A 27,838-nucleotide genomic window follows, 5' to 3' on the forward strand; every position below is an offset into this window, starting at 1 on the left:
CAGAGGCTAAGAGTAGAATGAAAAATATCAGGTTTGTGGGCAAAGGGAGGGGTGGATAAACAGAAGTTCATTAATAGATACAAACATAGAGTTAGATAAAAGAAGTAAGTCCCAATGTTTGATAGCAGAGCAGCATGACTAAAGTTAATAACAAGGCATTGCATATTTCAAAATAGGTGGACAAGAGGACTTGAAATATTTCCAACACATAGAAATGTTAAATAGTCAAAGTGATGGACACCCCAAATAGCGTGACTTGATCATTACACAGTCTACAAATGCAGCCAAATATCACACGCACCCCATAAATACATATGAATATCTTGTATCAATAAAAAATGATGAATAAAGTGATAACCCATACAAAATAGGACCAAAACAGTATGCAAAGGAGAGTGTTCCAGGGATATAAGAAAATCATCTTCTGATTTTTGGCAACTTTCACTGAGGTGTCTTGGGAATCAGAGAGCACTCTTTATTTCCTTGCATTCTAAAGTCTTAAACTGTATCAGAAGTGTATCAAATATAGGTGGATATTTTTACCACCTATATTTCTATGGTAAATTTTAACCATTTAACATGCCCCAGAGAAGGCCTTAAATTCATTCATTTGAGACTATTTGCTATCTGGTGAAGGACTGATTCTACAAGGGGATCTGGAGTATTTCAAACAAAGCTTGATATTTTGTTCTCATTTTCATTTTCAAGATAAATCCATCAATAAACAATGCTGTTCGAATATTGTCTGGAAATGTTCAACTCATCGGTTATGGGAGTGGACACATCTTACATTTCGAAAACATAATCATTATCATGAGATTTCCTTGTATTTGAGTTGGTGTAACTAGAGCGTAGTGTAGCTTTTCATGTGACATACAAGAAGAACAGTTACAATAACCTGGGAAAAATCAATCTGGTGTTCAAAGGACGATTCTCCAGTCATCTGCCTATGTCTAAGAAGTCTGTAGTTACAGGGTTTCTCAGAACATTACAATGTATTTGCTTATGTTTTGAATTCTTTATAATATGGTTTTATTAATGTATAGATTAGTTATAATTTGACCAGGTAGAGGAGAATTTTCAGGTACTTGTAAAATTAGTTTCTATTCAGTACGTTTTGTTGGTTGTTCCCTTGGCAGAGTAGATCTCTACTCATAGCATGTTATAAAAGTTGTGCTTCAGAGAACTCCGTGTTCTTTAGATAATGGTCCCAAAATAACATTAGTTGCTACCATGAAGAAAAGATTGTTAGAAATTTCCACCACTTGAGTGATTTTAGAACTCAAAGGGATATGATTGCCTTAATCATGTTTTAATATTTTCTGTATTTATGATGTTTTGACATCTTTGGGGGACATTGGTGGCCAGGAAGAGACTTTCCATTCCTGGGCCTGGTTTCTAGAGACAGTAAACAACTCACCAGTGATTTCATGTACAAACCAACCAATACGGGTCTGTACGTGCAATACCACTTTCCTCTGACTCTCACATACCCAGCCACTCTTTCCCCTGCCTGAAATCAATGCAAGGCCAGGTACCAACTAAGAACAGTCTCTATGCCCAAATTATTCAAACTGGCCAGTTGCTGAATCCTGCTCTGCCTTGGCCTTACCTTTCCCACAGAAACTGAAAAAAAAAGACTGTGGCCAATGCCCTCTCCTCACTCCTGACACTGGCATCCCTTTGTGGTCCTGCATGGCACACGGGACTTCACTTTTGCAGGAGAACTGTGAGTAGCATTAAATATTTCTTTCAGTGGTATTGACCTTTCTGTGTCATTACTCAGTTACCTTTGTGAGTTAACACCTGGGCACAAATCCCTGATACTCTAAGTCCTCATTGATCAGGATACAGAGGCACGCGTGCCAACAAGAAATCCACATTATTTTACACTTTTGTTTATATACAGTTTTAACATGGGATTTGGGAGGTGAGGCGAGGGACATGGAAGCTGAGGCTGTTGATGTTTTTTGATGTGGCATCTTCAAAAAGGTTTTGGAAAGCTGTCTTCTGTTTCTTAGACAATACGAGACACTGGTCCTTCAAATAGCCCTTGTACTTTCAATACATACAAGTGCCCTGATCTATAGGCTGCTAATTCTTAAAGAACAGAGCACCAGCTAGTCTTGTTTGCAGATACAGATCGTTTTGTTACTCTAGTTGTCAATACATTTTTTTTGTTAGCTTGCTTACGTTCTAGGACATTTGTTCCTTTCTTTAAAATTGTACTAAACTATACATAACATTTATCATTTAACTCTTTAACAATATTTAATTCAACACCATTAAGTACATTCACATTGTTGTGCAACCATCACCACTAGCTATCTCCAGAATGTTTTCATCATCACAAATTTAAACTCTAGGCTCATTAATGACAACCATTCCTTCCAGTGTCCTGGTAACCACTATTCGGCTTTCAGTCTCTATGAATTTGACTATTGTAGGTACCTCACATAAATACAATAGTACTACATTAATACTTTCACACCTGGTTAATTTATTTCACTTAGCATTGTGTTGGCAAGGTTCATCCATGTTGTAGCATATATCAGAATTTCGTTCCTTTAAGAACAATTAATATTCCATTATATATTCTATCAATTGATTATTATTATATATGTAGTATATATAATACACATATACATATATTATATATATATGCTGTCTCTTATACACATCTAGATGTGTATAAGAGACAGCATATATATAATACACATATACATATATTATACATATCTATATACATATAGTCTTTTGAGACAAGGTCTCGCTCCTGTCTCTTATACACATCTAGATGTGTATAAGTCCATTATATATTCTATCAATTGATTATTATTATATATGTAGTATATATAATACACATATACATATATTATATATATATGTATACACACACACATACACACTACATTTTGCTGATTTATTCACCTGTCAATGGATATTTGGGGTGTTTCTACCTTTTGACTATTGTAAATAAGTGCTGTTATCAACTTTGATGTGCAAAACTCTATGTAAATTTCTACTTTCAGTTCTTTGGGGTATATAACTAGAAGTTGGATTGGTGAATCATATAGTAATTTTATGGTTAGCTTTTTGAAGAGTTGTCACACTGTCTTCCACAAAGGCTGCACATTTTACATTCCCAACAGCAATGTACAGGGCCTCCAATTTCGCCACATCCTGGCCAAAAGTTTTTATTTTCTGTCTTTGGGATAATGCTATTCTAACAGGTATAAAGGAGTGTCAAATTGTAGTTTTGATTTGCATTTGAAAAGATGATGAGCTTTTTTTCATGTGCTTATTGACCTTTGGTATTTATTCTTTGGAGAAATATTTAAACAACTTACTCATTTTTTAATTGGGTTGCTTGTTATTTTGTTGTTGTGTTTCAGAAGTTCTTTCTTTTTGTATTTGAGCCCATTTTATTTTTTAACATTTATTTTTAGGTTTGGGGATACGTGTGAAGGTTTGTTACATAGGTAAACTTGTATCATTGTTGTACAGATTATTTCATCACCCTCCTTCCACCTTCCACTTTCAAGTAGACTTCAGTGTCTGTTGTTTTCTTCTTTGTGTTCATAAGTTCTCATCATTTAGCTCCCACTTGAAAGTGAGAACATGTGGTGTCTGGTTTTCTGTTCTTGCATTAGTTTCCTAAGGATAATAGCCTCGAGTACAATCCATGTTCCAGCAAAAGACATGATCTCATTCTTTTTTACAGCTGCATAGTATTCTATGGTGTTTATGTACCAAATTTTCTTTATCCAATCTGTCATTGATCAGCATTTAAGTTAATTCCATGTCTTTGCTATTGTGAATAGTTTTATACCACTTTATAAAAGAACAAGTCTATCTTGACTTTAGCTCTTGATGTACCCAAGAACATTGTTTGAAATATTTCTGAAGTCCATTTTTAAATGTGTTAATTTTTATTTTGATTCATCTTCATTTTATTTATAAATTTGTATGTTTTCCCAGTCTGAACTTAAAGGCCTTAGATAATACATTTCTTTTAAAAATGCACTCTTAAATTGATTTTCTGGTTTATGCACAGCTAGATTATTTAAATCTTCTGCTGGTATTTCATACTGTGTTGCTTTAACCATTTTCCCCTTATGAGGACCTAAGAATAAAAGGAACTTGATAGTACAAAACTGATTTTCTATGACAATAATTATCAAAATTCTGGATTCTAACACTGATTTCTGTCTGTCTTTGTGAAACCTGAGGAACTACTTTAAAAATTTAGAGTAAAACTCTCCAGTTATCTCTAGATAGAGTTTAAGTTCATCTTCTATAGATCGAGAAAAATGAAGGGGATTTCAATTTCAATGTGAATTATTCCTGTTCAAAGGAAAACCACAAGCAGAACCATGAGGGAAATGCAGAAAGAAGGAACAGAAGAGGTATGGAGAGGGTGGTGAAGACAAGGCCAGATACAGAGAGATGCAAGGAGTGTGGGTTTCAGAAGACTTGAGAAGTAATGAACATTCCCAATAGAATGTTTAAGAGAGGCTAACCTGGAGTTTTTATTTTTTTATGCTTAATCATGTAATGAGAGAAAACTTACCATATGTTTGATATTTTATTTTCCTTCTAGAGTCTCTTTTCAATGTATTATTGATGTATCAAAATGTCTCCATAACAGTTATTGCAGTTCTAAGTCTTCCTTAATAAATTCTTGTCAATTATCAAGCTAATTCTAAGAACCACTTTGAGAGGATATATAAAATGCAGGGGTTTGTGGCTTTCATGGGAGAGTTCCATGACAGACACAAGTGAGGCTGTACCTGGTCAAAAGCCTAAGCTGCTGAATGCTGTCCTGGTTTTGGAAAAGTACAGGGTAGGAATAAGTCACCTGATGTGAAAGCTGACAATCGCACTCCAGAATATGTCACTAGAAAGTGATATTTCTTTTGCTGTGAAGAAGCTCTTTAGTTTAATTAGATCCCGTTTTTCAATTTTGGCTTTTCTTTGGAAGAAACTATTATCAGAGTGAATAGGCAACCTACAGAATGGGAGAAAATTTTTGCAATCTATCCATCTGACAAAGGGCTAATATCCACAATCTACAAAGAACTTAAACAAATTTACAAAAAAATAGCAAAGAACCCCATCAAGAAATGGGCAAAGGATATGAACAAACCTTTCTCAAGAAGACATTTATGCAGCCAAAGGACATATGACAAAATGCTCATCATCACTGGTCATTAGAGAAATGCAAATCAAAACCACAATGAGATCATTTCACGCCAGTTAGAATGGTGATCATTAAAAAGTCAGCAAACAACAGATGCTGGAAAGGTTGTGGAAAAATAGGAATAATTTTACACTGTTGGTGGGAGTGTAAAGTAGTTCCACCATTGTGGAAGACAGTGTAGTGATTCTTCAAGGATCTAGAAGTAGAAATACCATTTGACCCAGCAATCCCATTACTGGGCATATACCCAAAGGATTATATATCATTCTATGATAAAGATGCATGCACACGTATGTTTGTTGCGGCACTGTTCACAATAGTAAAGATTTGGAACCAACCAAAATGCCCATCAGTGATAGACTGGATTAAGAAAATGTGGCACATATACACCATGGAATACTATGCAGCCAAAAAAAGAATGAGTTCATGTCCTTTGCAGGGACATGGATGAAGCTGGAAACCATCATTCTCAGCAAACTATCACAAGATCAGAAAACCAAACACCACATGTCCTCACTCATAAGCGGGAGCTGAACAATGAGAACACATGGACACAGGGAGGGAAACATCGCACACAGAGGCCTATGGGAGTTCAGGAGCTAGGGGAGGGATAGCATTAGGAGAAATACCTAATGTAGATGACGGGTTGATGGGTGCAGTAAACCAACATGGCACGTGTATACCTATGTAACAAAACTGCAAGTTCTGCACATGTAACCCAGAACTTAAAGTATAATAAAAAAAGAAAATGATCTCATTTCATGATTTAATAAAATAAGGAGTATCATCACATAGGTTTAGTTGGTGCTGTGGAGGGCAGAGAAGACGCGATCATTATTGACATGCCACCTTAGCACAAATAGGCTGCCATTCTAGCAGACCTCCAAACATCGGTCCATGGGACTGTCTTAATTGGAAGCTTCTTTGGTCCCTGCCTCCATCACTTCCATATGCTCTGGAAGACATAAAACGGAATAAAATGGAAGCACATGAGACAAGCCTTTGTGCAGATAAATCAATAAAAATGAATGTGAAGAAACCAGTAAAAGGATAAGAAGATTAATGATGAGCATATTTACTAAATTGTGCACTCCTCCTAAAAAGTTCAAACTCCTTTATAGAAAGGACTTTTTAAAAACAAGGCATCGAGTAACAAAATAAATGTAGCAATGCAACCTCAGTGAAAGAAGTCAGATCTGACATCATTGTTGAGAAATTCCCAGGCAGCACTTCAAAAGGCCTGTCAGACTGTGGGGAACAAGAAGCCCTCCAAGTTTTCCTATTGTTTCAAGATTTTTTAGAATGACGCCAAGAGGAGAGGGTCTTCAAAAGAATCTGATAAACTTTCCATTGTCAAAGAAAGAGGCTACTATGCAGTATCTCGTGTGAGCGTGTGTGTGTGTGTGTGTGTGTGTGTGTGTGTGTATCTGAGTTTCTTATTTGCTTAAACAAAGAAGATAGATTGTAGTTAACCTACTCTCTCCTACATGGGTTGTTGGCAAGCTTTAAAGCCAGTAGTGTTTAGGAGTTAGCATACCTTTACCTGTTAAAATGAGGTTATAGATGTTATTGACTGAGCTGATGAGTTTAACGTCGTTTTTGTTGATTACTTATTGTTCTGAACATGCCTGGGTCTAGGAATGAAGATGAAACAGTGTGGAACCCATGCTGATCCCAAATAGAAGCAGAATAAGCAGTAAACACAATTGTGCTGATTTAAACCCTTAGTATTTGGGGCTGGTGTGTATTTTTCTACATATCCCTGCCAAAGGGGTAAGCGCGAGACTCACATTGATTAATCTGATTACCCTTCTCCCTTAGGAATTAGTGATTTCTGTGCAGCAGACATTGAAAGAAACCGATCCAAGTTCTTTCTCAGAGAGGGAAACTGATACTGTGGGAGAGAGTGTATCTCTGGCACGCTAGGCTGCACAAACTGAGAGTTTGCAGTACCTTCTTGTCTCCCATGTGGAAAAAGCATGAGAAAGAAGCCCACACAAAAAAGGAGAACCAAGAGGTGAAGGAGGAGGGACAGATCTCTGATGATGTAGCTTTAGTGCCTGGTCTCCAGGTCAGCACATCTCGACTTTTCATTTTTATGAAATGCTAAACTCTCTTTTATGCTTAAATAATCTCAATTGGGTTTCTTACCCTCATACCCCTAGAAATTCCCACTTCCCTTTAGCTCGCCTTCCTCAGCTAGATTTTTTTCAAGGTAAATCTGCAAGACTCCTTCACGTTGCTCTTCCCAAATTATCCATTTAATCTATCCCTGTCTTGATTTAATATTGCCAAGGATTCCCAATGTCCATGGACCAAATTTTGAAATCCTTGAAAAACAAGCACATGCTGCTTTTCTTTCGATGCCCCCTCCTCCGTGACTGTGCAGGAGCCTCAGATGCTGGCCACGGTGTGTTTTTATAAGTAACCCGAGCATCCTTAGCACTGCATTATGTCCATCCTTTTTCCCATGTTCTTTCCTTTATCTAAAATGCTCAGCACCCTTAGCTTCATGAAGATAGGGGCGCATGAAAACCATTCTCACCCATAGATGGTGAGTATAGCTTGGTGTATGGGGCAGAAGTAAAAATCTGCACTTCTAATTTGCTGATTGTGTCCTTGTTTGATTTTTGCTTACATATTCATTAGTAAATTTGGAACAGTATTCACCCTTCTATCTTCCACAGATTTGTGGACAGGATCCACAAATTTAATGTTTAAGAATGAGCCATTTATATGGAGAAGCACCATTAATTTTTTTTTATCTCTCACTGAGTAGTTTTGTGGTTATTTGTGTGTGTATTCTGTCTCACAGATTGTAACTCCTCCAAGGAGACACACGGGTGGCATGCATCCTTAAATCACCTTGTGTCTTGAACACAAAAGTGCCTTGTTAGAATCTTCTGTGCCAGTAATCAAACCATAGGAGAATATTAACAATACTGGTGCATCTTACATATACAATATAATAGCACTTCTATTAGTAAAATTAGTAAGTGCTAGGATTTTTTTTTTTTTTTTTTTTTTTTTTTTTTTAGGAATTTGTATCTTTAAGGAAAACTTAATTCCAAATTTTAATTTACAAAATTTTTGTCATCATTCAGAAGAACAGGGTGACATCTGTAGCAAAATCAATATAAGACATTTCTATGCTTCAAGAGACCAAGTATACAGTAAACGTGATAATCCTTGATTTCTGTCACTTCATGATTTTTCTCTTGGATTTCAAGATGGTAGAATGTATATAAACTAAGGACTTTCTCCTCCAAAACAATAACAACAACAACCCCAAACAAAAACAAAAAAAATGGCCAAAAATTGTATTCACAGCTGCTTTCCAATAACTACTTGGCATCTCAGATTCTGCTATGTTCAGGCACATCCTTCCCTGTTGACTCTTTTAAGAAGGAAATGTATGGGCCTGGACTTCTGTAACATTTTAAGAAAAACTGAAATCTCAGCACAATTTAGAACTTGTGTTTCCTAGCAGACATATGATCATTTATCCTCATCCAGAGCTTCTCAATCAAAAGAAACTGCTAGCTACAACTGGAAACATCTAAAAACACATGTTTTCCTAGACATGTGAGCATTCTTTAATCCTTTAAAGTCATAAAATACTTGGACATCTGCTGGATCTCAAGACAATCTGTGGTTGTCCCTAACATTTGAGTGAAAAAAAAAAATAACAAAGCTTGATTTGTACTCAGAGCTGGTTTAGTTATAGCTCTTTCCTCCCACTCTTGAGGAAACCGAGGCTGGAAGGCAAAGTGCCTTTCCAAATGGCAGATCTCACTGGGGTAGGAGCAGGGCTGACCCCCAATCTTCTGAGGCTCAGCTGAATGCCCTTTTCTTTCCTGCACAGAGTCCTGGGTAGAGCCTTCTGAGTGGGCATTTGTTCTGATGCACATTGGAGCAGCCTGCATGTGAAGGTCCATGTGGGCTGCGTGCCTCCTGCCAGTGTCATATAGGTCTCTAACCTGCTCCCACTTCAGCCAAGTGAAAAGGATGAGGTACCCTGAGTTGCATGAAGCCTCAGGAATCCATTCACCATCACCCGTGCTTCTCTCTGTCTTCATTTTTATACCTGCTGCCTGAAGGCAAGACCCATCTTCTGGCTGATTTAAGGACAGGCATTAATCTACCCATCTCCTTCGTTGTTCCCAAGTTCATGGAAAGCCACTGCAGTTGATTTTAATTTGAGATTATTTAATCTATATGATCATATAGATTATTTTGTATCATATATACAGAGAACCAGAAGTGCTGAAGTAAAGAGATGCCATCAATAAAAGCTGGTAGGCTGGGAAAGTGTATTTTATCAACAGAAAGCAGACCTGTCGTACATGATTGTGCATTATGACAAGTAAAAATAACATCAGTTTCCCATGTTCTAGGAGAATTTATCTCTCAAATAAAAGGGAAACATTGATATCATTGACCTGCCAAAGATGGGGTGGGGATTAAACCATCCATGAGTATCCTGGACCTGATCCTTTCATACCTAGAAGCCACTTCAAGGCTCTACCATGGACAGAGCACTCAACCACACTCCCAGATTACACCATTCAGGAGGTCATCATTTATAATGTGTTTGTGTAAGAACTCAAGGGAGACATTTGTTAAGTTCCAAAAGAGTGGAGAAAAAAAAAGTGACCGAATGTAGAAAAGAGTATGGTTGCTCCCCATGGGGTGTGTAGAAGCAAAGAAAGGAAACCTTTTCTTCATGCCTTTTGAGTTCAGCAAAGTGGTGTTGGTGACTTATTCGAAGAGGCTAATGCCACATCATGTGCCTCCTGCGGCTCACAAAGGGGAAGAGAGTTCCACCTGTGCCTTTTAATTTCAAACATGGAATCCTAACATTTTTAAAAGTCATGGCTTCACTTACATGTGGTCACCCCTCCTCACCTGAAATTGAGTGTCTCCATGGAAGTGTTGTGAGAGACTGGAATTAGAATGCTTTGAAATAAATAAAAAATTATTCTTACAATTTGGGAGTATGTTTAATAGATTTATGAAATGTATACATTTTAAGATTTTAAATTTTAAGTCAATTATGAATTTATGCCCTTGATTTGGCTTCTTGTATCCTCAACCAGAAATTATCTTTTTCCCAAGCTCTGGTGCTGTTATCCCATTTCCTTCATAGATGCCCATTATGTTAGAGCCAAGGACCAAAATGAGAGCCAAATATAGAAAAATAAAACAGTTAACTGAAGTAAGTAAATAACACAGGTTTTACTTGTAGATTATTTTCTCTGTAGTTGGCACACACTGTTTCCCCTTTTAGACTGTTTTTATGAGTTCAAATATTGTATTTTTATTTTTATATGTATCATGTCTAATATGGTCTGCATCACACAGCCAGTTAGTTTCAAAATAAAAAATAAGTGAATAAATAATAGTAGAATATTAATATTTTTCATTTTTAATGGTGGACCATTTGATGTGTTGAAATCATGTTATAAGAATTTCTGGGCCAGGCGCGGTGGCTCACGCCTGTAATCCCAACACTTTGGGAGGCCGAGGCGGGTGGATCACCTGAGGTCAGGAGGTCGAGACCAGCCTGACCAACATGGAGAAAACCCGTCTCTACTAAAAAATACAAAAAAAAAATTAGCCAGGCATGGTGGCACATACCTGTAACCCCAGCTACTCAGGAGGCTGAGGCAGGAGAACCACTGGAACCCGAGAGGCAGAGGTTGAAGTGAGCTGAGATCACACCATTGTACTCCAGCCTGGGCAACAAGAGTGAAACTCCATCTCAAAAATAATAATAATAATAATTTCTAATTCCCCATACCTTGAACTGTTTGCAACGCTCGGGTTAATGGTTTGCCACAACCTATCTGTCCCAGCACATTGTGGATATATGAGACTGGGTTGCCAGTGTTGTAACTAGTGGTAGCAGTCTCCTGCCTTTTTGTAAGTATGATGGCATAGAGTTATAATACCTTATGTCTCCAGATTTTGGTTCAACTGAAGAAAAATTGCGGCAGAAAACATACATGAACATATAGAAGTTTGGAAAAAAGTTAAGCTCATTTGTCAGGAGTGTAGAACTCCATAACAATGAAGTAGGTAATATGACACTGCTCAGGAGGAAGGCATGCTCCTCCCACGCCAAAGATCAGAACGTCATTCTATTCACAGAACAAAGGGCACTCTTAGGCACTAGAGAAGATTTTCATCACACATTTTGAGGAATTAAATGTCCAGGCTTCCCTAATACCGAGAGCAATTTGACTTTCACTCCGTCATCATCAACCTGATTAGATACCCCAGGTGTTCAGCCAGATCTTATTTTATATCACAGTTTCCAGTAAACCATGATGCAGTGAAACTAAATAGGTCTTAGCAGAACCTGACAGAACAGTAATTGTAGCACAGCACTAAAATTTACCCCCCGAAGTCTACTATGGAAGTCTGTGTCTCACATTGTCATCTGTGGAAATGCATCCTTGACAACTCGAGTAAGGGAATCAAATCTACATGGCATGTAAAGTCAATGAATGAGCAAGAAATCTGGGTCTAGTGAAAATAATAAAAAATGGATGGTGATGAACAGCAGCCATAGTAATTGAAGTCAGTGTTGCCATTTAGATGACTGAATTTGGATTACCAGCTTCATGAGAAAGGGCATAATGACAAAATGCTAAATGACTCTAATAATATTAATTTATTCAAAGGTATAAGACTTGCCAAAGAACAGTTTGTAATATGTCTTTACACGGCAGTAGAATTTATATAAAAGCCTACTTTCAAGTAACTTAGATTAAAAAGGATTATGTATTTATACTGAAGTTCACTTTTCATACATCTTCTGACTTCTGGTTGACAGGGAAAGTACTTAGACTTGATCTTAGCAAGTAACTTATCTTGAAGGTAAGACTTTATTTGTGGATGGTCACGGTGCTTTCTTGTATGGAGGGCACACTGTCATAGGAGTACTTATACAACTTTGGAAAGCAGAAGCTAATTAAGTCTTGGACTTGGGGAATATGTATTAGGTTGGTGCAAAAGTAATTGCTGTTTTTGCCATTTAAAAGTAATGGCAAAATAGAAAGAGGTGTGAAAAGAAACATTCTCCCCAGTTCACCTGCACCTAGTGCATGTAATAAATCTTACTGAAAAATTATCCTGAGAAAGCCTGGATAGGGTAAAAATGCCTATGATTTATTTGCATAATGTGCAGTAGCAAATACATATTTACAAAAGATGCCAAAGGAAAATGTCAGTGGGCCAGGGATGGTGCATCTCTACTTGCATTATTCCCTAATGAAAATAAAATACTGAGAAAAAGGTAATGAATCATATTCTTGTCCTTATCTCTAGAGGCCAAAATAATTAATGCTAGGTAAATTATACAGGTACAAATCATGAATGGTTATGAAAGCTGCATAAGAGATACCCTAAAACTCAGTCGTGTGAAGAGAACATTTATCATAATCACACATTCTGTGGGTCTGGAATTCAAACAGGGCACATCATATGGAAGCTTGAAAGGCTAGAGTTATCTGAAGATTCACTCAACCTCATTTCAGCTGGTTGATACTAGCTTTCAGTGGGAGACTGCAATTGCACTGATGATGGATTTCTCCTTGTGGTCTTTTCTTATGGGCTAGTTTGGACTTTCTCGCAATGTGGTAGGTGGATTCCAAGGGCAAACATAGTGGTCAAATGACAGAGAGAGAGAATATGAAGACTAGAGAGACATGAAAGACTATGACGTAGTCTTGCAAGCCACAATATACCATTTTGGCACAGTGTTGTTCATACCATCCATGTTGATACTCCTACTCACCTCTCCGGGAAGGAGTATTGGTTACATTGTACAAAGGACATGCAGGATGGGAGATACTGGTGTGGTCATCTTCGGAACGTGAAATACGCCCCAGTTACTAAGCAAGAAATGGTAGCCAGCCCAAAACCTAGGGGACAAGGGAGGAGGGTGTAAAAAATGGAAGACAGTAGGAAGCATACCCCTATTTTGAAAATCTACCTGCACTAAAAATTCTGTATAATGAACTGTATACCCACAAATGCCTGTAATGTATAAAAATTCTCTGTATTTATTTTGTGTTTGTTTGTTTTGTTATTCCAATGTCCTTCACAATGATTCCAAGGAAAATAATAGAGCTACAGGAAAACTGTCCTGTGACATTAATATGGAATTTATAAAATGAAAAAAAGCGAATTACAAGCAATACACATGCATAGTAATAAATATGCCACACACAAGCACATTTAGAATTTCTCTTTAAAAGGGTCTTTTCTCAAACTGCTTATCACTTACTACTGTCATCAACCTGCCCCCTAAAGTGAAAAAAGATGAAAAGCAGAATTTGAAAGTAAGAATATTGTCTTTCATTATTTACATATATTAGGGTTTGAATTATCTTCTAACATGGTGAAAATACAAATAACATCATTCATAACATTTTAAAAGTTCAATCTATGGGAATTTATCCATTAATATAGCATCTTAATCTTTTTATGTTTTTTTGCAACTGATTATATTGAACTTATATCTAAGTGTTATTTTTTTCTCCTATTTACCATGGTTTTATTTGATTAGGTTTTTTCTCTGTGTTGAGCATATAAAACGTACTTTGATGTTTTCTCTCTGCAGTTTGAAATCTCTATATTTTATTTTTGATTCTTTGGTTAGAGTTGTGAAATTTTATATATTTCTCGAGTAAGGGAATCAAATCTACATGGCATGTAAAGTCAATGAATGAGCAAGAAATCTGGGTCTAGTGAAAATAATAAAAAATGGATGGTGATGAACAGCAGCCATAGTAATTGAAGTCAATGTTGCCATTTAGATGACTGCATTTGGATTACCAGCTTCACGAGAAAGGGCATAATGACAAAATGCTAAATGACTCTAATATTAATTTATTCAAAGGAATAAGACTTGCCAAAGAACAGTTTGTAATATGTCTTTACACGGCAGTAGAATTTATATAAAAGCCTACTTTCAAGTAACTTAGATTAAAAAGGATTATGTATTTATACTGAAGTTCACTTTTCATACATCTTCTGACTTCTGGTTGACAGGGAAAGTACTTAGACTTGATCTTAGCAAGTAACTTATCTTGAAGGTAAGACTTTATTTGTGGATGGTCACGGTGCTTTCTTGTATGGAGGGCACACTGTCATAGGAGTGCTTATACAACTTTGGAAAGCAGAAGCTAATTAAGTCTTGGACTTGGGGAATATGTATTAGGTTGGTGCAAAAGTAATTGCTGTTTTTGCCATTTAAAAGTAATGGCAAAATAGAAAGAGGTGTGAAAAGAAACATTCTCCCCAGTTCACCTGCACCTAGTGCATGTAATAAATCTTACTGAAAAATTATCCTGAGAAAGCCTGGATAGGGTAAAAATACCTATGATTTATTTGCATAATGTGCAGTAGCAAATACATATTTACAAAAGATGCCAAAGGAAAATGTCAGTGGGCCAGGGATGGTGCATCTCTACTTGCATTATTCCCTAATGAAAATAAAATACTGAGAAAAAGGTAATGAATCATATTCTTGTCCTTATCTCTAGAGGCCAAAATAATTAATGCTAGGTAAATTATACAGGTACAAATCATGAATGGTTATGAAAGCTGCATAAGAGATACCCTAAAACTCAGTCGTGTGAAGAGAACATTTATCATAATCACACATTCTGTGGGTCTGGAATTCAAACAGGGCACATCATATGGAAGCTTGAAAGGCTAGAGTTATCTGAAGATTCACTCAACCTCATTTCAGCTGGTTGATACTAGCTTTCAGTGGGAGACTGCAATTGCACTGATGATGGATTTCTCCTTGTGGTCTTTTCTTATGGGCTAGTTTGGACTTTCTCGCAATGTGGTAGGTGGATTCCAAGGGCAAACATAGTGGTCAAATGACAGAGAGAGAGAATATGAAGACTAGAGAGACATGAAAGACTATGACGTAGTCTTGCAAGCCACAATATACCATTTTGGCACAGTGTTGTTCATACCATCCATGTTGATACTCCTACTCACCTCTCCGGGAAGGAGTATTGGTTACATTGTACAAAGGACATGCAGGATGGGAGATACTGGTGTGGTCATCTTCGGAACGTGAAATACGCCCCAGTTACTAAGCAAGAAATGGTAGCCAGCCCAAAACCTAGGGGACAAGGGAGGAGGGTGTAAAAAATGGAAGACAGTAGGAAGCATACCCCTATTTTGAAAATCTACCTGCACTAAAAATTCTGTATAATGAACTGTATACCCACAAATGCCTGTAATGTATAAAAATTCTCTGTATTTATTTTGTGTTTGTTTGTTTTGTTATTCCAATGTCCTTCACAATGATTCCAAGGAAAATAATAGAGCTACAGGAAAACTGTCCTGTGACATTAATATGGAATTTATAAAATGAAAAAAAGCGAATTACAAGCAATACACATGCATAGTAATAAATATGCCACACACAAGCACATTTAGAATTTCTCTTTAAAAGGGTCTTTTCTCAAACTGCTTATCACTTACTACTGTCATCAACCTGCCCCCTAAAGTGAAAAAAGATGAAAAGCAGAATTTGAAAGTAAGAATATTGTCTTTCATTATTTACATATATTAGGGTTTGAATTATCTTCTAACATGGTGAAAATACAAATAACATCATTCATAACATTTTAAAAGTTCAATCTATGGGAATTTATCCATTAATATAGCATCTTAATCTTTTTATGTTTTTTTGCAACTGATTATATTGAACTTATATCTAAGTGTTATTTTTTTCTCCTATTTACCATGGTTTTATTTGATTAGGTTTTTTCTCTGTGTTGAGCATATAAAACGTACTTTGATGTTTTCTCTCTGCAGTTTGAAATCTCTATATTTTATTTTTGATTCTTTGGTTAGAGTTGTGAAATTTTATATATTTATATGTACATAACTACTTATTCTGAAATTTTATTGAATAAATATAATTGCTATCCCGTACCTAACAAAGAAATGTTTCCTATAGTTTTTCATATACTGTATGATTTAAAATACTATATATTTAAGTTTTTAAAAAGATCATTGATTTTTATATCCTACTTTAACCTTCTGGGTTCTTTTATTTCCTGATACATTATATACGTTAGAAGCCTTTTATCTAGTGTCTAGCTAGTGCCTGTTCTTATTGGCCTTTCTTTGTTTGATAAATCTGAAATGGACTCTATTTTGCCTGATTCTTGAATGAAAGAATTCTAGGTAGAACCGTATTTTCACACACCACTTGGAAGAGAAAAAATACAACCACTGTAATCTTCCATCTCTTTTTTCTAATGAGACAGCTAAAAGCTGCTCTCAGGGGAATCAGACCCACTGTCGTTCTTTTGTAGTTAAATGGCTCTTTTTTACTGGAAACTGTTAAGATTTCCGCATTAACTTTGACATCCTGAAGTTTCAGTGAAATGTGTTGCTTGTTTAAGATGCAAATTTACAAAATCCATTTGACCTGAGTGTGCTCATTACATTAAAAAGTCATTTTATTTATTTTTTTAATTCTGAAAAATTATCAGCCATTCTCTATTGCACCATTGCCCCAGTCTTTGTTTCCTTTCTTTCGGAGCTACTCAGCAATGTAGGCTGAAGCTTCTAATCTCACTCAATCTTCTATGTATCTCAGCTTGTCTTTCTCTCTTCTTTTCCCGTCCTCCTCATCTCTAATGCTCTGTGCTATGTTCTTGTGAGTCAGGGCCTTGATGTGTTTCCCGGTTCACTAATATTGTCTTCAACTGTATACGTCTTCTGTCTCTATAGTTGGTGTGATTAAAAACATATCCAAAGCTGATTGTCATTTTTGGATGCGTTTCCTCATTTGTTCATGTTCTCATCTTGCACAGGGTTTGTTTCAGTTTTTCTTCCACATTCATTGCTTTCTGTGAGAAGTTTTGATGGATCACTTCTCAGAAGGCACAGCAGGTGTTGCATCAGCAGTTCAGGGTTTCTTTTCATGGGATCTCTCTTCTCGATACAGCAAACATTGAGGCTATATCCAGTTTCTGTTGTGCAGGGGTCTCTGATTATTTCCTTTGTACTAACTGGAAATGTATGCACATTGTTTCTAACTGAAATCTCAAGCACAGGGCAGAGAATGTTCGGCTTCTGCTCTTCAAAAAAGAACTGAGACTCATGAGCCATTTTTTTTGAGAGCTGGTTTATTTTCTCCTGCAGTCAGTGGGTTGCGTTCAGTTGCTGATTCTGTGAGGCAAATTAAATTTGAGCCTCCACATCTTCGTTCAATTCAGTGTGCTTTGACCCTACTCTATAGATATACTCACAGCTATTTTACCTTACTTTTGAGTGTATGTGTGTTTTTCTGTTCTTTACCTTTGAATAGAGGGCAGAGTTGTTTTGGTATACACTATCCTTTTGACCGGAGGTCAAATCTTATCAGAAATAATGACACAGTTTTGGGATGTGGGAGCAGGAAAAAGACTGGTTTTTGAAGGGAACCTAAAATATATCCTTAGCAGTTGGTTAAATCTTCAAGTAAATTTCTTGATCCTGTTGTATGAAAACGTACACAGATTAAAGAACTTGAAGTTAAATAAACTAGAGAGTGCTATGATTAAAGCGCCTAAAATGCTGGCCAATCCATTTTTAGGTTTTAGATCTTGAATACTGAATAGCACTACCTTGCAGATTTAGATATGGGCTTCTCTGCTATATGAGTAAGAATTAACCATATCCTAGTGTATTGTAAATGGTGATCCACAAGATTATTATAAAATTATGTAATATTTTATATTTTTATGATATATACATAGTAATAGCCACCTCCACACACACACAACTCCTGTTCACATACTCACTTTAGATCAACTGGATAACCACATCACATTTTTTTTTTCTCTCCTTCCTGTCACCAGTTCAAACCACCACATGGCTTCAGCACCTGCATCCTGCTTACAATTTTGCTGGATTCAACTTTAATAATTACAGTATAATGAGTGAAGATCAAATGTCATAATACATTTTAAAAAATAGAAGACAAATGTATTAGTCTGATTTCACACTGCTATAAACAAATACCTGAGGCTGGGTAATTTATATGGGAAAGAGATTTAACTGACTCCCAGTTCCACATGACTGGGAAGGCTTCAGGAAACTTACAATCATGACAGAAGGGGAAGCAGGCACCTTCTTCACAAGGAGGCAGGAGAGAAGAGAGAGGGGAAATCGCCACTTGTAAAACCATCAGATCTCGTGAGAACTCACTATCTCAAGAACAACATAGGGGAAACTGCCCCCATGATCCAATCTCCTCCGACCAGGTCCCTCCCCTGACACATGAGGATTACAATTTGGATTACAATTCAAGATGAGATTTGGATGGGGACACAGCCAAACCATATCAACAATCATGAAAAGCAATAAGAATCTCATGTCAATATGCAAAAAGTTTACCTTTAGTTATTTGAAAGTAAATTTCTACTAGATTATAATAAATTGTACCAAATAAGAATGCAATGTCTAACTCTGTTCAGCAGTTTTCTTTGATCTCAGCAATTCACAAAGCAGCAGGTAGATGGCAACTAAAAGATGTCTGAATGACTCTGGAATAGAAAACATTTCATGGAATGTAACCTGTGTCACTTCAACTTGGCTTCAATAGGTCAATCATCACATGAATAAATGGCATAACAAATTAAGAAAGCTAATATCTAGAAGCCGGCCTAGTTATAGCAAAGAGTAGGTAGAGTTTGTCTTTTGAAATGTGTAGTTTTATTTAACTGCTTATAAACAAGCAGGAATAGAAGGATAACATGCTAGGAAAATCAACAAATGGAATTTCTTTTTTGGAAGTGAAAATTATAATAAGTTGTATATATCAATTGATTAGAACTCCAAGTCAGGCAACATATAGCTTCCAAGATAGCATGAGAAGTACAGATTGAGGGCAAGAACTTTGTCTATCATGTTCACTAATGTGCCTCATCCTGCAGGACAATTCTTGACACCCAGTGGGCATGTGATAAAAATGGCATTTAATTAATTAATTAATTGATTGGTTAAAGGATGCAAAAGTGCAAAGAACTGTACTGAGATCAAGACATGATGTAGGGTTGACACTAACTGGTTGTTTAACCTTGTATGTATATTAAACTTTCTGGGACAAATTACTCAAAGATGGGGGTAAATTAAATGATCTCCAGGGCTCTTTCAGTTCTTAAGAAGCCAATAAAAGGAAACAACTGGAGAATCAGGCATACAGGTAATTGGAGTCAATGCAAAATCTTTGACAAACACATATTACCTTCTCTGTTCAGTCCTTCAAAAGTCTAATAAGTGAGCAGCAGACTCACCATAGCTCAGAGACTGTTCCCCAGCAGTCCCTTAAATGTTATATGCCATTACGCCTGAGAAAATTAAAACTAATTAACCTAATTAGGAAAGCAAAACTGCTATCTCTTCTCTTTCACACTCTTTCTCACCTAGGATCTCCTTGTCCTCCACTCTACTGATAAAACATAATATATTGACTGATGAGGGTGTGAGGTCAGGACCTTTGAATGGTGGACCTGGGAAAACAAAAAGTGGAAGTGTAGGTGCCCTGAGGCAGAGGGCTGCCTCGCTGTTCTGTGCCAGAGTCCCATAGTTCCAGCTGAATGTGTTCATTTATTTCCACTTCCTTTTCAGAAATCTACAAGAAATGAGGACTCCCCTGACTGCTTTTTCTCATGAGTATGAGTTTACATTTCTTGTTGCTTTGCATGCCTTGTAATTTTGAATTATATCCTAAACATTAAGAGTGAGACACCACAGAACCATGAATTCTGATGTATGTAATCCTCTCAAAGTGTTATTTTTTTTTTTTTTGGACATTCAATTAATTTGACTAAATTCAAAGTCCCAATCCTGTCTCCCTTGAAATGGGCAACAATTAAATTCCTCTTCTTTTAACTTTAGCTGAGCTTAGCTTAGTTTGTCTGACCTGTGGATGGTTCAAAGGTCAGCCAGAGATGTAGGCAGAGTTTATCCACGTGATTTGGTTCCCCTCTGCTGTGACTTTCTACACGTCTTGGTTTCCTTTCTCACTTTCCATCTGCCATGTCCACCCTGAACTCTGTCCTCTCACTGCTCAATCCAGTAAGCCCTCTGTCATGCACGACCCTGACTAAAGCCCGCCCTCAGGCAAATGCTGTAAAAATCCCAAATCATCCAGTCTTCTTCCCTTTTACTGAGTTTCTAGTCACTGTTCCTGGGTCTTTTGAAAGCTCAACCATTCACTGATTAACCGAGCTAAGAATTGAAGCAACTTTTCCTACACTTCAATTAAGTATTCATAGTCGATACTTCTTTTCTTTATTTCAGAATAATTTTTATGTTACTAAGTTATACTAGGATGCTGTTCACTTTACCTCTTTACTCTCCCTATGCCCCACTCACACATACTTAAGAAGAGGAACACTTGGTATTAGAGATGTTTTGAAGCTGGCTAGATGCAGGGTGTAGAATGAGCCTCTAGTACTTTTCCAGTACATCCAAGTTAGGTCACTTTTTAAAATTAAGGAATATTATTAGTAATTACACCAAGAAAATTAATGTAAAGTGGCAATGTCTTGAGCAAATAAAATATGTGATTATTGTACTGATTGAGTCCGTTTCTAGTTCTCTACTGTATTAGTGGCTTAGGGCTGTCATAACAAAGTGCCACAAATGGGGTGGTTTAAAACAACAGAAATTTACTGTCTCACAGTTCTAGAGGCTGGAAGTCCAAAATCAAAGTGTCAGCAGAGCTGTGCTCCCTATAAAGACTTCAGGGCATCCTTCCCTTGCACTTCCCAGTTTCTGGGGGTTGGCTGGCAATCACTGGTAGTCCCATAGGTTGTAGATGCCTCACTCCGATCTTCCCTCTTCATGTTGCATTTTCCATGTGTCTCTGTCTTCCCATAAGCATCTTCTGATACAATTCTATCTGCTTCATTTTGTGTTTCCTTTTCCATTTCCAATAAAATGTTGCATGAATTCACATAGTTGATATAGTATTTTGCTAGTGTAAGGTATAGACAACAAAAGGCAGCTAAAGTCAAAATTATAAATGTTCCCCCTCCAAACAGTAATTATCAGATGGCAGGTACATTATGAGCATTAAGATAGCCTGGCAATGACGTCTATATTTACATTGCAGGTCTCTGTCTACATTGCACATTAATATTCTCCAACCTTGTCAAATGTAATTTCCAGTCATCTTTGTTTCATCAACATACTATTTTACAATTTAAACAAAGATGAATCATAGAAATGTTTCTGAATTTTTCTCAATACACATGCCACAGAATAGATTAAAATATGCAAGTTGTTTGCATAAGTTAAATATTCCATTTTGGCATCTTTAAGTTCTTTTTTATTTTGAAACAATTGTGGATCATTCATATCAGATGAGGACAAAGGACCTTGACCTCTGAAAACTTAGAATTCTATAATAGTAACTACATTAAAAACTCATCTTGTTAGAATAGTCATACTATCCGATTTTTATTCAACTACTGCTCGATACGATAGCCCAATTTTATTTTATTCCAAAAGTTTTCCTTTATAACTTTGTAAAAGAATGCCCATGTGCAATCTTCTTATTTAGAGAGTTTATGAAAGTGTCTTAAAATCTGGATCTTCTTGACTAACTGAATACTGAGCACTTATCCCACCTAATTTCTTGGAGACTTTAGAACTAGGACCATAAGCCTGTGCCCACAAGTATAATCTGGATTGCAGATGATTGGTTGTTCTTTGGTCAGCACTGTGTGTTATAAGAGAGAGTCTGAATATGTGTGTGTGTGTGTGTGTGTGTGTGTGTGTGTGTGTGTGTGTGTGTGTCTGTTTGGATACAGGCCTCTCCCACTCTTACATCTTCTTATAGTCAATGCAGGTAACCTTACTGGCACTGTGGATAATTCATTTCCCTGCTACAAATGTTGATTTGAAGTATGAGAGAAAGACACTCAGAGGGAGGGTGTTCTACAGCTATGCTAGTCAAATCTCCAGTAGAGGTGGAATTGGACACCTTGATTTCAAAATACTGCTCAGTGTTCAAATTCCAGGTCATAAGCAATGGGAGTTGGGAGCCAGAGACTTAGAGTTGTGCAGAGTCTGGCTCCGGGGTCAGACAACTCAGCTCTGATCACTGACTCCATCTTCCTGCCTCGTAGGTCAGATACTTCACATGAACTGTGACGCCTCAGATCCTTCCTCTATAATATCAGAAGTTGTGATATAATCATTGTTGGGATTAACTGAGATGATACATGTGAAATAGCATAGGACTATTCTTCCAATATTATCAATAATAACAATAGAAATAATGAATTACTGAATAAAATCTAAGATGAATGAAAACAACTAAGTAATTAAGGCCACAGAGAACAATGTCCCATCAGAGTTATAGTAATACAACACAATGTATGTTTTCTATTTTGTCCGATTTTATTACAATCATTATTTGTTGTCCCTCCCTAAATTCATTTTATTTTTTGGTGTTGATTTTCCTAGTACATCATTGATGGAAATCATGTCTGGTTTACATTCTCAGTTTATTGGTTTGCAGTGCTGGTTAACTTTAAGATCGATTTGTGTTTCTCTTCTAAAATCCCAAGGGCCAAACTTTCTACATTGCTGTCCAACAGAGAGCCACTAGAGGAGACAGTGACTTTCACAACTGGCTGGGTTCTGTCTGTTGCTTCCCCTGATCGTTCAGGATTGTCATGATACACTGGGGAAAATTAGCTTGGGCTCTTAGAATAGACTCCTCACAAAGCCCAATGGATTTCTTCGCAAAGTCAACTATGATTGTGGAAGTGCATACAAACTGATTATTTGGCAATTAATTTCAATATTCTATGTGCTAATTTGACTATTTGTGCCTAGAATTTTTGAAGGATTTCCTTTAGCTAGTCTTTTTCTTTCATGAAAAAACAAAACAAAAAAGAAAAAACACCACGTTTTTCTATGCTTTCATAATGTCACGGACCTTACCTGCTTCTGGAACCCTCATAATTATGTCTTTGTTGTCACAGTTTTTGGCAATCCTACCAATAGATGTTCCCTTGGAACTCTCTGAGATTGCTCAAGTATCATATGCAGGAGAAGTACTGATACGCACATCCCAGACAATGACCTAAGCGTGGCCCTTTCCACCCTCCAACAGGCTGTCTTTGCCTACATCAATGTGACCTCTCAACTCAAAAATAACCTGGATGACCTGACTCCTGACTAGCCCACAAGGTACAACCCCCAACCCCCACCACCTAGGCACTTCCATGGGAAAGAAGACCAAAGGACAATTTGGTTTTTATTGAATCCAACACACAATCTTTTCTCCACCCTCAAAGCCCAAAGAAAACCAACAGAGAGCAAAACAAATCATCGAATGTGATTTTAATCATCAGTTTTAATAGTGTCAATTTAATGTTGATAACTGACAACAGTAATTTAGTTAACTGCTTCTTAACAATGTGGCACAAAGCAAGTTAGAAGCAGATTTTTCAATGTGGCCTGTCAATTAGCTGTTGTTTTGGGACTTGAGACATGCTAAATGCGAGTGGACGGAAGTCTGTTCAGGAGGGAGAACGTCTGGCCATAAAGCGATATAATGTGAGGTAGCAATACATTTCTGACAATTAAGGGGAATTTCAGGTTGTGTTTCTTTTTCTCTTAAACACAGGTGTGAAAAGAGGGGTGGAATCTTATTTTATCAAATTTAAAGTTCTGGGACATGAGGGAAATAATTTTGGAAAATTAGTCAATGAATCAAAGACCTCAACATCTATTTCCAGATTTGTAAATCCATTTGTTCACAATTTATGTTACTAAATTACCTTCTGAAGAATAATATTGGTTATTTGTGTATGGACTATTCATATAAGCAGGTGATTCTCTCATCAACATGAAACATGGTAGTGAGTCCCAGGAGTTATCAGTGTTTCTAAATGGATGTTTTAAAGAGAGAATAAATTGGTTGTATTTTAAAATAACGATATGAAAGGACATACTGGGAAAGCTGAATTCATACTCACAGTGGGATAAAAAAGAGAGACGGGGGCTTTCCAGTGAGCTCAGTGGGAGAGAAAGTGCTTCTTGTAGGATGTCATCTCTTTAGCATTTGTGGAATAGAATATAAGAGTTATCTAACTGACACGTGAAAAAGATTACATGTATCTTCATTGGCTGAAAAACAGTTCATTTTTCTGATGTAAAACAATTTAACATGATCTGAGAATATCAACTATCCTTTCTAAGACTCCTAATTTGTTTTACCTTGATAAAAAAGCACCAAAATGAGATGCGAGGAAGAGAAAGTGAGCAAACTTATTATAGGTATAATAATACACATATACACACAGAGAAAGGAGGGTATAATTTCTATTGAAAGTCCACTGAATTAAATATTAATCATATCTTAAAAACACAGCTAAATAATAATTTTGAATCAATATCTAAACTGATATTTGACCCAAAACTGGATATCAGTGTTTTTGAGAGACTCTAGCTAAATGGGAGTTCCAGTATCAGAGGTGGATAAATTCTTATCTCTGACCACTGGATTGAGCCATTTGGTTGTGGTATAGAATTGGAAACTGTGTCAAGGGTAACTAAACCCTGCTTCCAGAATGAGAAAACTAAACTTGTATTCAAAACAGATGCCTAGGTAATATAAAGTTATGAGAATTCACTACACATGGCCTGTGTAGTGAATTTAACACATAAAATTGACCATCACAAGCATGGAGAGAGCAGTGCCGAGGATGAGTCCTGTCCAGGGAGGGAGCGAGGGAGGGGAGAGGTGGGGAGATAGGGGTGCCCACTGATCTTGTGTGAGATCCTTGATTAAACCATTCCTGAAGATTTCTTCTCTGGGAGCCATTAAATCCTCATTTTACATTAAGCTGGTTTGAATTGGGTTTCTGCCTAGGGAAGAATCTTTTCAACTACATTCAACAAACATCTCTCGTCTATATTCCCGCTGAGGAGTCATCTTTTCAGTATACATGGGCCATTCCTGTTGTGGGGGAAAATCAACAGGTAAAGTGAAACAATAACAACAAAACAGGTACAAATACACTGACACAAAGGTTCCAGCTATCAAAAAACTGTTCTTGCAGTGGTCTGCATAGCTGATTTTGAAGTCATGAATTGGAAATATGGATCTGTACTTTTTTTTAGATATAAAATACATTTGCTCACTTTCTCTTTATTACATCTCACTTTGGTGTTTTCATCAATATAAAACAACCAGTTGTGACCACAGGGCCTTTTTGGAAGATATAATGGAGCTAGACAGATATAAAATAGCCACTACACTTTTCCCCATTTGTATTTCACATACACATACATACACACACACACATACACACGTGAATCAGGACAGATATTTCTCTTATTCTCTATTGATATCATGATCTCAGCATGTGTTACTGGTTATGATTACAAGTTTTAGAAAAAGAAAAGAACCATTAAATGAATACAGTAAGCTTTACTCTGTTCTCTTTCTAGGAAAAGTAAAGAACAAGTGGCCAAAAGTATCAAAGAAATTTTGTATTTATGGCAAAATTAGAAAGAACTAGCATTCTTATACTTATTGTTAAATGGCTAGACTGAGTTATTTTCTATTTTGTCTTCTTATAGAAAAATTGTAAGGATCAGTGAACACTGATAACTGAGGCATGAAATGGAGGCCATTTTTACCTGTATTATCCATTTTGGCAATTATCATTTTTGACAGTAACTGCATGACTATAAAATTTACTCCTCAATTTGATCTAGGTAATATGGTTTCAGGAGAGTCAATATGAATTGACCTGTATAACTATAAACCTTCATAAATGTTTCATATCTTAAGTCATCAAACAAATATTTTATCAGTGTCCTATGTGCTGCAATCACATAGAAACTTATTGAAATGGTTTCTATATTCTAATGAGTTAAGCAATATTTACAATTCTGCAAACCACATGAATCAGACATGAATAATCTCCTGGCATTTGACCTTTTCTTTTTTATTCATACTACCCTCTTTGCTAAGATTTGTGTGTAAGGGTTGAGGAGGCAGAATGTGGAACTGCAAAGTGAGGCATTTCCCCCATCCCCCCTACCTCCGGAATCGCAAACACAAACCCTGTTCACAGAAAAGATATACGAAAGAAGCAACTTAAGAATTTAGGTAGACAAACTGTCGATAACAACAACAACAGCAACAAAATGAAATGTATGGCTGTTTGGAAATGTTACATGTGTGGGATATCTATAAAAACAGAAATGTCATTTCTTACATGATTACAATGGATTAAATACAAAACTTGCAGATTTGCCAAGTTATTTGACACAGGCACAAAGAATACTACAGCATTCATATTTTTAAGATAGGGTCGAGGGCAGTATACAGTGTTGCAACAGCTGGAGTTCCGTTTTTCTCTACTTGGTGAGGAATGTAAGCCTATTGTAGCAGTCACTGCATGTTGGCTACCAATGTTCATTTCTTTATTTTTTTCTTGTTAACACAAGTCTCTCCTCTCTGTGGGGTGAATAACATGTTCCAAGGTAAAAATATGCAGCCATCCTCTGGTGTGAGCCTAGGAGATCCTGGGGTGCACTTTGGACAATTAGGCAGTCATGCCAAAATGGAACTTCTGAAGTTCATGGGAAGAACACGTTTCTCCCTGTCCCTTTCGCTTGTCTGGAATGTGCACCAGTGGCCCTCCTGTGACCATGAGTCTGAAGCCACATGCTGGATGGGAACCTCAGAAAACGCCAGGCTCTGAAGCAGCTGAGCTGCATCTTAGACTTACTGTTGGAGGAAAACCCTAATGTGTTCATGTCAACCTTAGGGGATTATAGAACAAATAAGCGTGATCCATCAGCCTGTGTCTTCCCCTTCCTAGAAATTGGAGGTGATATTTTCTGGGATCCTATCATCCTTTAAAAAAAATACAACTGATCTGTATTTCCAAGCACTATAATCCCAATGTTGAAAACCTTGAAGATAAAAAATAAATGTGTTTAGTCTTTACATTATTTCTAACACTGGAGGTAAAAATTGTTTAAAATATTTTAGGTATTTCTATTGGTTTAATGCATTTTTTTGTAAATGTCATTCTGTGAAAGTGCATTAGTACAATGTTGACTTTGCATGGAAGCATTGTGTTGGTGTCAATGTGCATTCAAAAATATAATTCTGAAAAAAAATTAAAAATTATTTTTAAAATATTTATTGACATTTTAAAATGGAGGTCTATTTGAGAAACATATACAACCATAACAGAACACTTCTTAGGCCACTTTACATGCTATCATAGGCAATAGTAACATACATATTTTTCCAAGCATAAATATTCAGGTATATTAATGACAGTCATGCAAGTATAATGGCTATGAGAAGACAAACTTTATTCATAAAGAGATAAGTCAAACGTGAAATGTATAAATGTATATCACTATGGTTGGAAACTGTCTGCACCCAGCTAAAATTGCAGTTATCTGAAATATCATTAGGGACAACCTAAGTTTTTTGACCGGATTGATCAAAATCCACAGAATTACCACCACACCACCACCTCATCAACTGCCCCCAAAGTCAAGATCTTGATAAATTTTATCTTTCACAAATGCAGCTGTACA

Source organism: Mandrillus leucophaeus, unplaced genomic scaffold (assembly GCF_000951045.1).
Source record: "Mandrillus leucophaeus isolate KB7577 unplaced genomic scaffold, Mleu.le_1.0 Scaffold188, whole genome shotgun sequence".
Taxonomy (NCBI): Eukaryota; Metazoa; Chordata; class Mammalia; order Primates; family Cercopithecidae; genus Mandrillus; species Mandrillus leucophaeus.